Consider the following 17,033-nt stretch of genomic DNA (forward strand, 5'->3'; position numbering starts at 1 on the left):
GAGGAAATGTTCTGAGTGGGGTTGAAGGTGAGGGGCTGGGGAAATTGTGGATAGTATCACAGAGGGATGGGTAAGATCTCAGGATATCATAGAACATTATTTCTCATTTTCTTCCTTTGCTTATCACCTCAATCAGGTTTAACCTGCCTTCTATGGACTTCCCTAATGATGTGGGCAGAAAGACAAATATTGCCACTGTGAACCCAAGCATCCTTAACACAAGGTAATAGGTGTGGTAGTGAAAACAGAGGACAGGGCTCCTAACTTTCTTTTCCCCCATATACTATGGTCTTGAAGAGGCAATGTCTTTTGCCTCTGCTCTGGGTCCCAGAAAACAGACAGGCCTTTGCTACCATGCAAGGCTTGTCCAAAAAAAGAGCTATTGACATTTACTGACATGAGATTCTCCCCTCTGTGCAGAGGTATACAGAGGAATACTGCAAGCCTTGGAGTTATTTGGAGCAGAGTTTGATCAAGACTGATTGTTTTATCTTACTACTAGAGATTAATAGAATTTCCAGTCGTTTCAGTGAGCTGATCCTCTCAAGGGTGACATCAAGTCAGGCAGAGGGGCTCCCAGCTGCTGCTGTTGGGAGGAGCTCTGATGGGAACTATTCAATCTCACCTAGCTGCATAAATGCTCTTCATATTTAGTGAAGAATATAGGTACTCCTTGTCCTACAGCAGACATGTAAAATAAGACAGATCAGGATGTGATCCAGCTGTACTTCTTTCCCTCCAGTGACTAAAAAAGACATTTAGGCAATTAGCTCAGATGTAGATACCTGTGTAGTAGATGTCTAAAAGCAGGTGGCATCAACTCTCTCCCAGATCTCTGCTCCACCAGTATGGGACATCATTCTCCATGAATTTTGAGCTGTGGGACCATGAAGGTTTTAAATTTGAAGATCTCTTTCCAGCATTTTAACCAGCAGCTCACTATCAAACTTTCTGGGTATTTTCAAACAGCTCCTCTGGTCTGTGTTAGGTGCACCTGAGGATCTGGAACTCAGATCACCCAAAAGGCACGTAGTAAGAGAAAATGGAGGTGAAGAGTACAACTGTTATTTCACTGCTTTGGGGCTGAATAGCATAAGAAGGCAGGAGGGAATGAGGATGGTGTTGGCAGAGGGTGACAGTCCCACATCTCTTGCCTCACAGGTTTCGTGGTCTGGTTGGTCGACGCCTGCCGTTTGTGAAGGCAGCATCTTCCTATGGAAAGACTTGGTTTCTCATCCCAGCTTTCTCCTTCCCTGGACTTAGTGATGTTTCTTACCGAGCATTCTATGCCTTAGAGGACGCTGGCTCCCAGTCTCACATCATTTTCTTCCACCCTCAGTACCTGAGTGCTCTAAGCAAGTACTGGCGTGATCATGGTTTTCACGTCTATCGCCTCTCCTCCGGTTTCATTCTAGTGAATGCTGCCCTGGAGTTGTGCCAACACATTACACTCTATGGATTCTGGCCGTTCTCTTTGCATCCAGATGGCCATTCCCTGCCCCATCATTACTATGACAACGTGCTTCCCAAAAAGAGCATTCACAGCATGCCCAAAGAGTTTGCTTACTATGTGAATATGCACTTCCAGGGTGTGCTGCAGCTGCACGTGGGGCAGTGCTGAAGGGTCAAGACAAAGACAAAGAAACAGGGTCTAAAGAACATATAATTTTAAACTGAAAGAGGGGAGGTTTCAATTAGAAATTCTTTACTGTGAGGATGGTGAAGCCCTGGCACAAGCGCTCCAGAGAAATTGTGGCTGCCCCATCTGGGGCGCTGGAACACTGGAACACTGGAACACTTGAACACTGGAAGTGTTCGAGGTCAGGTTGGACAGGGCAAGGAGCAACCTGGTCTAGTGTCCCTGCCCATGGCAAAGGGTTTGGAACTGGATGATCTTTAAAGTCCTCTCCAACACAAGTCATTCTGTGATGCTGTGATTCTATGAACATGACTTCTGCTCTTGCTATTATCCATTCCAGGAACTTCTGATGGAAACACACAGACCTAGATGCAAACCTAGACACTTTAAGGATGAAAAGTATGCACCTTCTCTTTTCCACACTGTTCCAGTAGAGGGTCATCTACTGGATGACCAGTAGATGGCATCAGATAATTTTAATGTTAATTAATTGGGAGGTGCTAATTTTTATCTATTAGGAGTCAAAGCATAACTATAAATTATTAATTATATATATAATTATATATTTAATTATTAATAAAATTATTATATAGTTAATTATTAATTGAATTGTTGTTATATTATTCATTATTAATTATAAATAAATTAATTATATTAATAAATTGCTGGTAAATTCCTTCCTTTCTTGTCAAGAATACAAACTTATTAACTTATTAACATTTCAGAATTTGAGTACCTACTCTCAAAAGCTTTCATTTCTCTAGCACCACTTGTCAATAAACTATTCAACGCTTGCCACATTTTTATTATGCTTTGTTGGCATCTGTTTGTTTTAATCAGGCTCAGTTAGCTAATTCTTTTATCTAGTTGTCTTACCAGCATTAGTCATAAAGCATTCAGTTCTATTTGTCTGAGCTATGCAGTTAGTCGTCATTCATGCTGTTGCAGATCAGAGTTAATCTGTCAGTCCTCACTGTCTGGTGGATTGCCAGCTGCCCCAACCCTGGCAGTGCTCAAGGCCAGGTTGGATGGGGCTTGGAGCCACGTGGTCTAGTGGGAGGTGTCCCTGCTCACATCAGGGGGGCTGGAACAAAGTGGTCTTTAAGGTTCCATTCCAACCCAAACCATTCTATGATGACATGATTCTATGTCCTCGTGACACTGGAGCCTCACCAGAGCAGCTCGTTGAATCCCCCGTGGAGGCTGGGTGTCATACCTTTGTCCTTCACTTGGGATCACAAAGCTCATACCCTATTGCCCCAGGAAGAGCCCTGAGCCATGCATGGGGAGGAGGAGAGTGATAGATGGGGCTTGGCATTTGCCTTGGTAAATACCCCAAGGCTTTACACAGCATCAGAACCACCTGCGTGGTGCCTCTGCTTGACTCTCATCGCTGCCTCCAGTTTTCAGCATTAATGAGTCCGTGGAGAGGCTTTGTCAGTAAAGGCCCTCAGTGGGGCCAATTAATGCTCCAAGAAACTTCAGAATTTCATTCTGACTTTGTCTTCTTGAGCAATTTGTTTAATCTCCTCTCAGTAACTAATTTAGAACCAAATACACCCTGGGTCTCATTAAAATTCTGGAATTTTCTTCAAGTCTTTGAGAATTGTACAGATAATTGGAGAGGTTTCAGGGGAGTAGTGAATGATGAAGATTTCAATGACCATTTAAAAAGAAAGGATTTTTTGCTTATTTTAAGAATATTATAATAATTTTTCACTTTACAGAAGAAGTGATAGAAGCATGATCCAGAGGGTGTCCTAAGGAGATCTGGGTGGACAGGAAAAGCAGTCTCCTTGAGCCCAGACACTATAACAACAAACTTCCTCATCACCTTCCTTTTATCTGCCCCGTGGGACTTCCATCACTTTTCCTTACATCAGACTTCTCCACTGAAATCTGCAGCTTCAGTGGGATGTTACAGCTCCTTTGCACCAACTCCCACCTGCTTTCCTCAGAGAACTGACTGCACACAGGCACGGGAAGATTTCTCTTCATTGTAAACAAACAAAAGTTACACAAAATACAACTTAATGAACAGGAAAACACTCCTTAACTGTATGCTAAGTCCAAACTGCATGTAGTGATGTCCACAAGGGACAGTGGAACAATAACTTTTTTTGGAAGAGAAACAGGAAATGTTAGATATAAACACAATGATGTAGATTAAAGAGTACATTTTAGTATAAGCAAACCTGTCCCTTGTGCTTATTCTGAACTGTTATGTTCAAGGCAGCTGATAGAGGTATTTCTCTGATCAAATTGAGTCATGTGCCACAGAGAGAGAGAGAGTGTTCATTCTCTCTCTTCCCCATTAACTGTATTTATTAGATGTCCAGTGACTATAAAGGCGGTAGTCTCATGGACATCCCTACATTGCTTCACCTAATCCAGTCCAGCTGCTGAATTTATTAGTCAAATAAAGGCCTTTAGTCCTAATTCAGATATCAAAACCATCTGCCACAATTGTAGCACATAGCTTGTAAGGGCAGAGCAGGTCATGGTCAACTATCCTCATTCAGAGCTGGTGCACCACAGAATCCCCAGGTCATCTCAGACAGATTCAGCTTGCTTAGGAGAAAACCCTAACACTGAAAGTAGCCCTAATAGCGGGGAGGGAAGGTCTGGCTGCAGAGGAGATGTTTCAGGACTTGGAACACAGAGCCCTGAGGGCAAAGGTTGGTGAGGAGACAAAGGAGCTCAGAGGAAGCTGTGTGCTTTGAAGGGGATCATAGTTTCTGAATTATCCCTCCCACATTTCTGCTTTTACTTTCCTCTCATACTCTGATCATATTCCTGCTGCCTGGAGATTTTCCTCTTGGGAGATATTTCCCTTTCCCTAGTTTTTTCCCTATCAGTGCTCACAGACTGCATCCCAAACTTTGTGCACTCACCCATCTCTGCAAGGCACTGGCTGGGCACATGTTCATGTTTGCAGATGGAGAAGGGCAGGTCAAAACAACCTGAAGAGTCTATTAGCATCCAAAGCTGATGCTAATGCTGTCCACAGGCAGAGGAGTGGCTGAAAACACTTTACAAGGCTCCCAGAAGATCTGCTGATCTTTTAAAGTTACAGATTAGGCATCTGAGTGACTTGTTCAAACTGGAGGGCTCCTCTTCCCTCTCTCCCCTCACCCCACTACCCTCAAAGTAGGAAAATGAAAACACAAGAAAGGTCCTTAACTTTAAACTAATCCCTCCATTGAGTTTCCTCTTGAAAAGCCTCTGCTAGAGATGTCCTGTCTGGATGTGTCATCAGACCTGACTCACACAGCACCCTCCCAAAAGCTGGACCTGCCCTGAAAGGGGTTTCTCTTTCCCCCCAGAGCTTCTTCCTGAGATGCCATGGGAAGCTGTCCAGGCAAGCTGGGTGCTGACCCTGACCATGGCAGGCAGGAGACCCTGACCCTGGCAGGCAGGAGTCCCTGCCCTGGCACACAGCTTCCTGGGGCACTGGGACCCTGCTCTGAAGGACAGCCCCGGCCACCTCTGGGTGTACACATGGCTGAGCACCCCTGCAGACATTCCTGGCAAAGGAAGATATTGTGTCCTGTCCTTTGACAGAGCAGCAGGGAAAGCCTGCTCAGGAGCACCTTCTCCTCCTCTGCATAAACCGTGGTATGTGCCAATTCTAAGAAATACTTCCAGGCTACTGATCTGCATTGCACTGCAGCCAGAGACTTACTGTGTAAAGGTCCGAGAATCTTTCTCCAGCAGTGGGATTTCCTCTGTCCTCCCACACCAGATTTTTAAGCCTCTCTACCTCATTCATCTTGGAGCCTGCAGGCAGTGTCTTCAGCTCTTTTGCTCCTGGGCAGAGGTTCCAGGAGATTCCTCAGACCCAGGAGCCTGTCCCAGCTCAACAGCAGAGCACCAGCCTCTCTTGAGGTGTTCTCGAAGCTCCAGGGCTGACAATTCCTGGAATGCTGCAGGGTCCCCCCTGGGGTATGTAGGTTGAAGCGGACTGACATATTTACTGAACGTTCCTCTCTAAACATTGGAGACACTGCATTTGTAAGAGTGATTTGTTCTCCAGAACACAGTAGTCTTTGGGAGAAGGACATTTTCCCCTACCTCAGCTCCTATCCCTGACATATTGCCAGGCAGGACACCTCGGAAGTGACAGGCAGAGGTCGTATCCCCTCATGTAAGGCAGCTGAGGGAGGGAGGATACCACTCCAGAGGAGAAGATCCTCTCCACAGCGTGGAGCTGTCCCCTCCCAGCCACTGCACGACCACAATCATCTCCAGAGCCACAGCCCCTTACAGGAGGTTCAGACACAAGGGTGAGGGGCCCTCGGGAGGGAAGAGAAGTCCCTGCATTTCCAGTGCAGGCTGAGCAGTACAAAAAAGCAAGTGTGGTTTCCTGCCCCACCCTGGGCAGCAGTGACGTGTGTACCCAACTCCCCCATGTTCAAAGTACCTGCAGCTACAAAATGCCCAGAAAAGGCTGCAAATCTGCCAGGAGTTGGAAGGAAGTCTGAGCCTTCAGTGCTAGAAGGACAGGCCATTTCTCTGCTGACCCAAAGAGAGGAATGTGTGAGCCCTTCTCAGCCCCGCAATATTACTTTCCTAATTCTCGGTGCACCATGCAAATTCCTCTGGGGAAGCCTGCAATGCTCCTCTGGATGCTGGTCATCACCTTTTCTGCACTCCCTAAAGGTGAGAGCTCTCCCTTTCCTGGGAAGAGTACATAGACAAGGTGGGGGGGGTGGGGTGTGTTTTCCCCTGCCTGGGACATGTATAATTCCCAAAATACTTTGTCCTTTCCTGTCCTCCCATAGGATGTGTGGAGGTTGGAGGATGGATGTCTGATATAGCCCTGCAGTACCCCACTGCCAGGCATAGAAGAGAGGTCCACCAGTCCCAGGGCTAGAAGGGATGGGAGCCAGGCTGGGTCTTTGTGCCCTAGGCAGATCTGAGCTCTGCCCTGCCATGGTAACCCAACCCATCTCTGCAGTATTTTCTAGGGGTAGGACATTTCTTGGGAAGGTTTAAGAGCCCCAATAGAAGGCCAAAAAGCTTCTTGTCCCTCTGGTGCTCATGGGCAACTAACAAACCAATTCCTGTGTGTCCATGTCCAGCCAGTTCTCTGCACCCTCTATGTACGGGGATATGTGTTCAAGCATAGCTGGTGAAAGGAGCAGGCTAACTGGGAAGGGCTGGGAACTCTATGCCTCCATGCTCTCCTTCTACCAAGCTTCTGGATTCATATTTAAAGATACAGCGTTAACGAGAAGTTACACAGGGTCTTGTGAGTCTCCTACCTCAGCAGTTCTTTGGTCTGTGGTGTCTGGACAAGCCACTGCCTCCAGGCATAAGTTCTGGAACTAAAGGCCAAAATTCTGTGGTTTTGTGGACCCTACAACCCCAGGATGGACTACTGCACCCATGAGCTTTCTCACAGACACTCAAATCTCCCACTTGCCCTATGTCTTTCCAGGTACCCTTTCCAACATAAAGATGGTGGCATCTGGTCCCAAGGCGGGGAAGGTCTCTGGCTCATTCTCACTCACCTGCACTGTAGAGGGAACAGCTCTGGACAGCCCTCGATATGACTGGAATTGTGTCCGTCAGACCCCAGGAGGGCACCTGCAATTTGTAGGCTGGATCTACCCTTTTGGGAATAACACAGGCTATTCCCTAACCTTCCAAGGCCGAGTTACCCTTTCTGCAGATAAAATCAAAAGCAAGGTCTCCCTGCAGCTGCATTCCCTTACAGCCTCGGACACAGCCACCTACTTCTGTGCCAGGCAGCACACAGTGATGCCATTGCAGGGAGAGGAAGCACAAAAAGGGGGAGGGACTGCAGTGGTGGCAGGGCCCTTTCTCAAACGACAGTTGCCTGGACTTGCTCTGGGAAATATCAGTGAGACTTGGGATCGATAGATGTGTCCTCACCAGCACTGAGCACAGGGGAAGAATCACTTCCCTGGACCTGTTGGCCACACTGTTCCTGATACAGGCCAGGATGCCATTGGCCTTCTTGGCCACCTGGGCACACTGCTGGCTCATGTTCAGCTTCCTGTCAATCCAAACTCCCAGGTCCCTTCCTGCCTGGCTGCTCTCCACCCACTCTGTCCCCAGCCTGTAGCGCTGCCAGGGGTTGTTGTGGCCAAAGTGCAGGACCTGACACTTGGCCTTGTTGAACTTCATCCCCTCGGAATCAGACCATCTCTCCAGCTTGTCCAGGTCCCTCTGCAGAGCCCCCCTGCCTTCCAGCAGATCAACACTCCCTCCCAACTTGGTGTCATCTGCAAATTTGCTAATGGTACACTTTATCCCCTCATCCAGATCATCAATAAAGATATTAAACAGAACTGGGACCAACACTGATGCCTAGGGGACACCACTAGTGACCAGCTGCCAGCTGTTCACCACCACTCTCTAAGGAATCACTAAGGAATTGTAGTGTCTGTCATGGTGAGGAGAGGCTGGGAGAACCAGGTGGCTCAGCCTGGAGGAAAGATTGATTGGGAAATGGGGGATCTTCTCTGTATAAATACCTGACAGAGGGGAGTAAAGAGGATTAAGCTAAACTCTTCTGAGTGGTACTCAGGGAAAGGACAAGACATCAAAGAAGAGGTGTCATCTGACATTGAAATGAAAAGACAGTTTTTGTATGACTATTCACCACTGTGTGGTCTCGGTGACACAGTGGTTAAAGGAGACTGAACCACCCAGCACAAACAGACTTCTGGAAAAGCCTGAAGGTGCAACTTACCCCACTTCCTCAAGGCATCATCTTCCCCCAGACAGCTGCATCCTGAAGAACACATCTGATTCTGAGTGGGGTTCAAGCTATGGGACAATCACTATATGCCATGCCAGTTTTTCTCACACTTAAATACAGATGCTGGTTTCCAGATCATTTGATTTTGAACATACTTCTTACCAACTCCAGTTCAGCAGATTCATGGTTTTACTTGACAGAGTTTGGAAGTTTCTATCTAAGTTACACTTTGTGTCCCCTCTACTTCATTGCAGAGAAGCAATTGGTTCTAAAGAAATGTTTCGCTTCCCAAGCTACTTTAGAGAGATAAAACAGTTCAGTCAATTGTATTTGGTGCATGACTCTCTTCACAACATTCAGATGACTCCCTCAAATGCAAGTCCTCAAAGCTAGGTAAGAAGATTTTAGCTCCATGTGGCAGGTCTGGTTTTCCCTGACCGGATCATGACCCTACACTCTACTGCTGAGCATCACCATTGAGATGGATCCCTCTATCTTCAGCTCAGCTCACAGCAAACAGTGCCCCTTTATCCACCACCTCCATCTAGTGTTGTAATTCTCCCACCCTTCCTGCCTTTTCCACATCTATTTCTCCTTGCACTCAATGATTTAAGAGATTATGCATTAATTCCCTCTTGAACTGCATGATTAATGTTTTCCTCCATGTCCCAGATCGTGATCTCCTTTCTTTGCCCATGACAGCTGCAGTTTCTTCCCATTCATTATATCTTCATGGACCACTGCAAGGAACACTGTCTGAGTTTCTGACAGTGCCAGTGTACTTCACTATCAGAGCAAATCTAATTTAATGCATTCATTCTTAAACATCTTCATGGGCTATAGATTAGATTGCTGCAGAATCTCCATTGCTGCTAAACACTAAGGAGGCCTTAGAGCCTGCCTGAAGTCACCCAGGCAACTCATAGCTTCTGGGAAGGAGGAGGGCCCATCAACTCTGAGGCCATTTCCAGTGTGGCCTCTTCATGCCCTGGTCAGCTTAGAGGTCCACTCCCTTCTCCTTTTTGGTGTATGTTTGTTAACCCTCATGGCCAACTTTCAGCACTGCTTTAGTGGAGGACCAGACTAGCACTTTTGCACCTTTTCCACTTGCTGTCCCTGTCACTTGGGTAGAAAAATCCTATACTAGCTCACAGTGGCCTTATAATCTCCCACCACATATAAATTTATTTTTTTTTCAGGATGTTAATATATTTCCCTTCTTCCTGCCCTTCTCCCTGCTTGACAGCAGTTAGAGATTGGTATTAAATTGTATTTCCTTGGTATACCACCTGTACCCAAGTTTTCTTTTTCCTTATAAGCTGTTAACATGAGTTTAGCTTAGAGCTGCTACCTCAGGGTAAGAGAACCATGACATATCCGTTTTCAAGGATTGTTGTTTAAGCACTGTCTGGGGTGGGGGAAGAGGTACCCATGCACTTACCCTACTGCAAATACCACATGATTTGTGTTTCAGTTAAAGGTAATTTGCTTGTATCATGTGGCTGTGTTTACATACTTGCATTACAAAGTCACCTTTTATAGTATCTTCAATAACAGTCAGGCAAGATTTCACCACCACAACTTCCCTTCTAACTCTGAAGTGGAAGCTGCTTTGCTGTCCAGCCTACATATGAAGGATGTATTCAAGCAAAATTTATCTTTGCTTGCATTTAATGTTTCACCCAAGTCCTTAGTTTCAGGTGGCACTAAGGATGCAGAACTTGCCCATTGTGCAGGATTTGGTCAATCCTCTTTGCACCACCCAGAGCAAAATCCTTGTTTAATAACTCCTCACATGGAACAATGTATCTCTACCTAGTAAAGAACAATAATTTCTTTTTAATTTTTAAAAATACCAAAAGCAGGATAAAGGCTTCCTGAGGCAGCAAATGATCCTCACACTGACCCATCCAGAAAGATGACAACTCGAAAACCCCAGATTGTGTGTATTCTTTTTCTTCCTGGGCAACAAAATCAGAGCATAAAGAATACAAAAACAACATCAAAAAAGTCCCATGTCTGTAACTCTGAAGAATTTTGCGAATTGCTGTAGAATAGTACTCAGACTTTAGTCATGAGACTAAAATCTGAACCTTACCAGACCAACATTATAATCCTTCATTATAATCTTACAGGTGTCAAGCAGGTTCAAATCTCCTCTTTTCTTTCCACCTTCAGATCCCTATTTTAAAGTCCATGTGATTTCTTATGTGGTATATAGGGCATATGACTCCAAGTCTCACGTGAAACACTGTACAGGAAAAGGGAAGGAAGCAGCACTTTTTGTAACTCAGTATATCACTGTGCTGAGAACTTGGGGTAGCTCACAGTGGCACAAATGCCATAAGGTCTCATTCAAAAACCTCAGATTACCAAAGGAGCAATACATTTTGAGGAAAGAATGGGAAAAGGAAATATATTGAAGAAGAGAACTGCAGAATTCCTAGGAATACTTATTCTGGAAGTGTATTGCTTATTGAGATAATAGAAGAGAGAATCTTTGACCTGGATCAAATTGTTTAAAATCACTCTACGATGAAATTATTGTTTTCTGCCCTCAGGATTTTGCTTATTTTTGAGTACTTTCATTGCTGTCCATATATGGATCCTTTGGACAACTCTGGCATTTTATTGTCTGGTTTTATACACCTTTAGAGCGTGGTGAGGAAGGTGGGTTTTTTTGGCTATGTGCAAACAGTGTGGCAACAGACAAGCTCGTATTTGGAACGGGAACAACTTTTTCAGTTGAGCCAAGTAAGTTCCACTTGTTTTACTAATAATGTATTTCTAAAGTCTTCTCTCCCCGTGTGTTATGGTTAAGCCTTTCAGCCTCATCAAGTGAAGCATTTTTGGGTAACTAAAAAAGAACACCAAAACCTTTTAATATATATCATACATATCAAGCATATTAAGTTACTGTTGAAGTAAATAGTCTTCTTAGTATTTAATTTTTTTAATTAAAAATTATTATGATAATTTATGTTGTATTCTTAAAACTTCCCTCCCTCATTTCAAGGTCCCTCAGTTAAATATATATATGTGTGTGTGTGTGTGTGTATATGTATATGAGGACAAGTTTAGGAGTCCAAGAGATTAGAAGCTCCAATGAAAATCCCACCCTTATACTCCCTTTCCATCTTTGATCTCCTCTGTGGCAAACAGAAGGAAGAAATAAACATAGAAAGACACTCAGCTGTCAGGGGACAGATGTGGCTGGACTGTATCTGAACTATCCATGATTTAGCTCTCAGAGAAGCATGCAGAAAAATGAAATCAACACAAAACAGTGCTTCTTTTTTTTCAGAGAGTCAAAAAGAATCTGCCCCAGAAGTCATTGTGCTCAAATCAAAGAAGCCTAAACAACATGACAACAAACTGAACACGGCTTGTTTGGCGAGGTCCTTCTACCCTGGAAACATCAGCCTCGATGTGCCTGAGAGTGTTGTTTTGTATGAGCTGAAGGCACCTCTGGTCACGTCTGGGGGGATGTACAGCACCATGAAGGTCGTTGGAGTGGAGCCAGATGCAGAGGTGACCTGCAAGGCTACGCACAAAGGGAACAGGAGCAAAGCCAGCACAACTCTGCCAGGTACAGTGCTGTTGTCCAAGTGCCACATGACTTTGGAAGATGCATCTTCCACGATTTTTTCCTGCCCTTTGAGGATCTAGCGAGGAAAAGCGCAGTCAGAAAGATATTTAGGCACTTAGTTAGGTAAAGACAAGATATTTAAAAGCATATAACATATGGGACCTTAATTCAACTATTAAAGCACAACAAAAAACTAAGCCAACCTAAACTTTCCCCATCCCAAAAAAGAATAAAAACAACCCTCTAATATTTGTGAGTCTAACTTTATCTAGGAGAAAATAGTTAAAGGGACACGGGTACACATGCCTGCTAGAAGAAAGCTTGAAATAACTTCTATGAAAAACACAAAATAAAAAAAAGGCATATAATTGTTCTCCAGATATTTTGGTTACCTTTCGATCACTTTTTTAATTGTTGTTTTCCTTCAAAAGGGAGAGAAAAGTAAAACTCAACAATCCTGAGGGGGGTTTTCTGCAATCACAGATAGAAAGCTAATTTTTCTCTTCAAGTTAATAATCAATTAATGACCTGCCACCTGATTCTCCAGTACTGCTTAACTCCTGCTGGGAAAAGAACTATAGGTATGTTTTGTGCAATTCTTGTTTCGTATAGTTTGGATACAATTTATAGAGTCTGTCTATCATTTGACAGAAGAGAAAACTGAAGAATTTGGAACAGTTAATGATTGCAGCATTACAGATGCTTCTAAAAGAGGTGAGTTGCCTAAAGGAACATCAGAGTACAGTTGCTTTATTGGGGATTCAGTAACAATGCAGGAACGTGCACTGCCTTTGGTAGAAATGTCTGAATTGGAGATACTTATTAACCTACACTTTATTAAGCTTATTAAACTGCACTTTCTGCAGACTCAATATCAAAACATGAATAACTGCTTTCTCCTGTGCAGAAATGTCAGAATTGGAAATACTTATTGAGAAATGACCTTCAGGTTAACAGACTAGATAGTGGACAAATTCCCATGGGATAAAACAGCAATGGGAAGTCCATTCTCCTCTCTTCCCTGCACTTGCTACATTCCTCTCTCATATTTTCCCCAGTTCCTGCATCCCTCATCTGGCTATGATGTGTGGATTTTCCTTCTTTTTTGGGGGTGAGTGGGGCAGGGTGGGGTTAATATCAAGATGACACTTTCTTCCCTCTTCTTCTTTTTAAAGCAAATGTCAAAACGAACGCACTCTTCATGGCTGTTTTGGGTTTGAGAATGCTGCTGGCAAAGAGCATCATCTTCAATGCACTCATGAGTATCAAGCTGTTCCTCTTCTGAGGTAGGAAACACATCATTCAGTCCCTGGGAACATGGGAGGCAAGATCAAAGAGTGGCCATTTGCATCCTTCTGTAACCCCACAAGGAGTGACATCCGTTCAGCTGTTCCTGTTTCCACTGGATGAGTTAATTTATCCTCTAAATTGCACCTTATCCCCAAATCAGGCTAATTCAGAGCATCTCAGGTTCTATTAGAAATCTGCTGGTTGTTTCAAGTGGCAAAGCACAAAGTCTGGGTAAATGTCCAAATCAGAAAGAATATAAAGGGAGAATCCCAAAAGCCAACAAAGGCAAAAAGAGGGGCAGGAAAAGAAGGAAGGAAAATTAGAAAGATCAGGTAGCCAAACAACCAGAAAGTATTTGGCCACTATATTGCAGATTAACAGGAACTCAGCACCACTGCATTAAATGTGAATAAGAATTTAAAACAAGCATTGTTTGCTCTTTCAGGTACTGGGTGAGACAGCAATGGGCTGAATAAGAGCAGGAAAGAACACACAACAGGGTAACACTGTGTGTCAGCTTTGCTACCCATAAACATCTGAAGAATCAACAAACTCCCCCATTTCTGTAGATCTGTGAGTCTCTTCACTCCATCAAGGAGCTCTTTAGTGAACACCATCTAGAATCCTTCTTATACAGCTAATGTTGTATAATGCTGAACTCTTGTCTAGCTTAGAATCATTAATAGAACAATTTCTGGTGTTTCTTATTTCCCTCATCCCTCTGTTGAGTAGGAACAGTAAGCTCTCCTACTCCTGGATCCATTGCACTGATACATCCAAATTGCTTACATAGTTTTGAAAACTTAAAATTTAACTGTATACTTAATATACTTTAAAAATACCACCTCTGGTCATATTACTTTGTTGTCTACAGAAATAATTATCTTCTGCTCAGGGATCCCAGGCACGGGGGGTGTACTGTATAATTTCAATTTTTACAGGATTTTATCAGTGGCAATTTTCCAGGGCAGATCTAGATATCATTTGGACCTAAAGGAATTCAATTCAGACAGGCATAGTGTTTTCATTTCCATTATAATTTTCATTTCCATTTCTTCTTTCGAGCATTTTTTCTCTTTTTTTTTTTTAAGTATATGGTACCTGCATTTTAGGTTTCCTTAATATGCACCAAAATAAAGTTTTATTATGCTTGATTTGCACTGTGCCATTTCTTCTGAAAGTTGGATGAAAATCTTTGAAATTCCACTGCCCTATGCAGTGACCACTGAGAACTAGAAAATTACTTATTACATTCTAGATTACCTTTTCATTAAATTTATCTTCCTTGGGCTTTCCATGGGGAAAGAAAGACTCCTTGGCCAATTTAAAAGATTTCAGGACACCTATGAATTTTGGCCCTATTGGGTTTAAATGAATTTTAATTATTCGTGGCCCTTTCAAATTAATCAGGCTCAAAATTGTGGATAACAATAAGAGAGACTGGTCTAAAGAGAAATGGTGAGAGCACAAGCTGCTGCTTTTCCACGCACCAGTACTAGGAAGGGGCCAACAGGAAACACTGGGATGTTCTGATAAATCACCCAACTGTTGGCTGGCAGTCACAAAAACCAAACACTAACTTCTCACGAGCTGCAAGCTGACAGGATGCTGTGGTTAAAACACACTGACTCTATCAGGCTACTCAAGACAAATCCCCCCTTGCTTTTAAACACGTTAACCACTTCCCAGGGGGCAGGGCCCACAACATTTCTCAGGTGCTGACTGAACCACTGTTGACTCCAAAAAGGCCCCCAGAAGGGTGCACGGTGAAATCTATTTAGCTAACTTTGACAGATTTAGTTCAGACCCTCCCTTCAGAAGCTGTGACATTTCTATGGTGAAACCACTGTCTCTAGGTCCTGCAGCTCTGTGCTTGGGTCTCGGGAGCACACAGTGTGGAAAAGCATGGTAGTCTTGTTATTGTTTCCTAGGCATCCCAAGAGCCAGATGGACATGTGGAGCAAGCTGACAGCAAATCTCCCTTGAGACAGCCCCCTTCCTGTCCCAGTTAAACAGGCCATGCTCCACCTCTGCAGCCTGAGTGACTCAGCCACAAAACCAGGCTGCTCTCACAGCACCCTTCTGCTACTCTGTTGCTCCCTTTCCACTCTGGCTCCTGAGCCCGAGTTGACTTCTCTGCAGGTAGTGCCCAACACCTGTATTTCCCTCTCTGGGACAAAGGAGGTGGAAAACATGCTGGTTCAGTGCAAGGGCTTGTAGGGAGAGAGGCATCCATGGGAACAGCAGAGTTCCCGCAGCAGTTCCCATTTCCCTGCAGACGTGGACAGGTAACACCAGACCAGGCCAAAGCCTGGTGTTCCCTGTGCTCCAAAGGCAATGGATGGAAAGGTGGGAAATGCTGTTGGAGCAGGCTCCACCAGGACCATGATTTTCCATCTTCCCAGCTCTTTTCTCCCTTCACTTGGCTTTTCCCTGGAGCTGTGGTGTGCCAGCACAGGCAGCCAGTGCCTCCCTTAGTCCCTGAATGCCCAGGACTGGACACAGAGCAATGATGCAATGGAGGAGGAGATGAGTGGGGAATCAAGGGGGTCAGGTGGGATCTCCCCAGAAAGGGAGGTTACAGCCCAAAAATGCCAGAAAATTCATAGGGAGCGTGTGTGAAATACTAAAACCTTTAAAGTAAACAAATATTATTAATTCATATAAAAATTATTTTAAAATAAAACCCCATGCCTGCTGTATTATATACAGGATTTTAGGATATAAGACATTCTGAATATGGATCTATAGGGTTTGAGAATACAAATGTAACTTTTGAATATATATATATAAACTAACAAAGGGATGGAAAATGTAAGGAAAGATGATCGATATGAAGGCAATAGGAAGAGCTCTGGGTGTTGGGAGGTTTTTTTTCTGTCCCCTCTCACTGTCACACCCCGAGCTCGGGACCTCGGCTGGGACTGGTATCGCCGCCGTGGTGAAGGCGAGGGACTGCAAGTGTTTGGTGACTCGCGGGTGACGCCTCCTGACCGAAAGTGGCAACATCGAAGTTCTCTGAGAGGGAAAGGGAGGGACAATTTTGGGGTAAAACCTGAGCTAGTCAGGGGATGTTTTAGGGAGTAAAATCTGACTTCATGTATAGAGGACAGAATGAACGTTTCTGAGGGAAAAGCAGAGGCAAATTGGGAGGGGGAGCAGGGGTGGCTTTTTTTTGACAGAAATGCTGAGGTAATTTAGATGAAATAAAATCACGTTTTTTTCAGGGTGAATCCAGGGGTACTTTGGAGTTGAAAAATGAGCCTTTCTGAGAGAAAGCCTGGGAACTCAGAGAAGACAGAGGCAGCATTTTGGACAGAAAATCTGGGATTACTCAGAGAGGACAGAGGTGACACTTTTAACTGAAAACCTGACACAATTTAGAGGGGGCACAATGACTGTTTCATGTAGGGAAGTGTGAGGGGATGTAGAGGGGAGAGAGGTGGCATTTTGGTGTCTCATGTGCAGAGGACGGGCACTCCATGGGCAGCAAAACCTTTCTGTTCTGTTTCTTTGACTGGGAGGAATCTTCAGCTGTATTCAATTTTGGGAGGCAGACTCACAATTTCAGCACAATGGGAGTTGTACAATCCTCCTCAGCTCCAAGTCCTAAAGCCTGACAACTCAAACCTCTTCAAATTATTTACCTTGGTGCCAGGTTCCGCAATTGGTGCAAATATGCTGCTTAGTTTCAGACAACCTAATTTCATAAGAAATGGTGACAACCAGGAAGCATCCACTACAAGTAAACTCTGACAGTGTTTATTTGAACTGAGGTCAAA

General features: G+C 44.2%; 1 long non-coding RNA gene and 1 pseudogene across 1 annotated transcript; one reads left to right on the forward strand and one right to left on the reverse strand.

The window, feature by feature from the left end:
• Window positions 1-473: 473 nt before the first annotated feature.
• LOC135420823 (uncharacterized) lies at window positions 474-1,619 on the reverse strand. Its single transcript, XR_010433740.1, has 3 exons — window positions 1,277-1,619; window positions 786-877; window positions 474-678 (listed from the first exon to the last, which is right to left on the reverse strand). It is a non-coding gene; the product is annotated as an uncharacterized LOC135420823 (long non-coding RNA).
• Window positions 1,620-6,916: 5,297 nt separating this feature from the next.
• Window positions 6,917-14,331, forward strand: LOC135420613 (Ig heavy chain Mem5-like; annotated as a pseudogene).
• Window positions 14,332-17,033: the final 2,702 nt, after the last annotated feature.

Source organism: Pseudopipra pipra, chromosome 12 (genome assembly GCF_036250125.1).
Source record: "Pseudopipra pipra isolate bDixPip1 chromosome 12, bDixPip1.hap1, whole genome shotgun sequence".
In the NCBI taxonomy this organism is placed as follows: Eukaryota; Metazoa; Chordata; class Aves; order Passeriformes; family Pipridae; genus Pseudopipra; species Pseudopipra pipra.